Source organism: Sinocyclocheilus anshuiensis, unplaced genomic scaffold (genome assembly GCF_001515605.1).
Source record: "Sinocyclocheilus anshuiensis isolate Anshui unplaced genomic scaffold, SAMN03320099.WGS_v1.1 scaffold1809, whole genome shotgun sequence".
NCBI classification, from domain to species: Eukaryota; Metazoa; Chordata; class Actinopteri; order Cypriniformes; family Cyprinidae; genus Sinocyclocheilus; species Sinocyclocheilus anshuiensis.
In genome coordinates, this window is record NW_015538093.1 from 140,581 (window position 1) to 141,338 (window position 758).

Genomic DNA, 758 nt, shown 5'->3' on the forward strand with positions numbered 1-758 from the left:
GTTAGGAATGTATAATATTATTATATATTTTTTAATTATTATTTGCATATATATGCATCTTTCAGTTATGAGAAAGATTTTGACATTGAGTCCAAAGTGTTTAAGCCAGCATACTAAGTCTTATTCTAGGTTTCCTACATGTATTTTTTATTGTATTTTAATGCTAATGTTATGCATTAAAGAAATCATGACAGGAGACAAACGCATCCCACCCCCTCCACTAAAGCTGCTTTCACTATGGTGTGGCATTCCAAATAGTCTAGGCACCCTTTCATGACTACTTTGATCCTCTTTTTACTCATGAAAATGACAAAGGAAAAGAAAGGAAGACATTTTTTTATTTCTACCACTTTTAAGGGGAAAATGATCATAACCATTTATTTTAGACACAGGAATTTATTATGTAGTACTATTCATTTGTTTCTACATCTGTGATAGACAAAATCATCATAACAGAAAACTAAATAACAAAAATAAATTATTTAAAGAAGTGAAAAGAGTGTCACAAACAGTAATTTAATAGTAATTTGTGTAAAAAAAAAAAAAGTTTTCCATGAACTTCAATTTTAACATAAATGCTATTTTCAGAAATGTCTTCTCTGCTTACATAAACTCTGCCTTAACAATCTGTTATCAATAAATCAGTGTCAAGGTAAACCAAAATAAAACATAAAAATGTTCATGGCTACATGCAGTTGCACTGAATACAGATGAGTTTTCAGCTGTACTGAATACAATTACATATAGGTCACTATGTT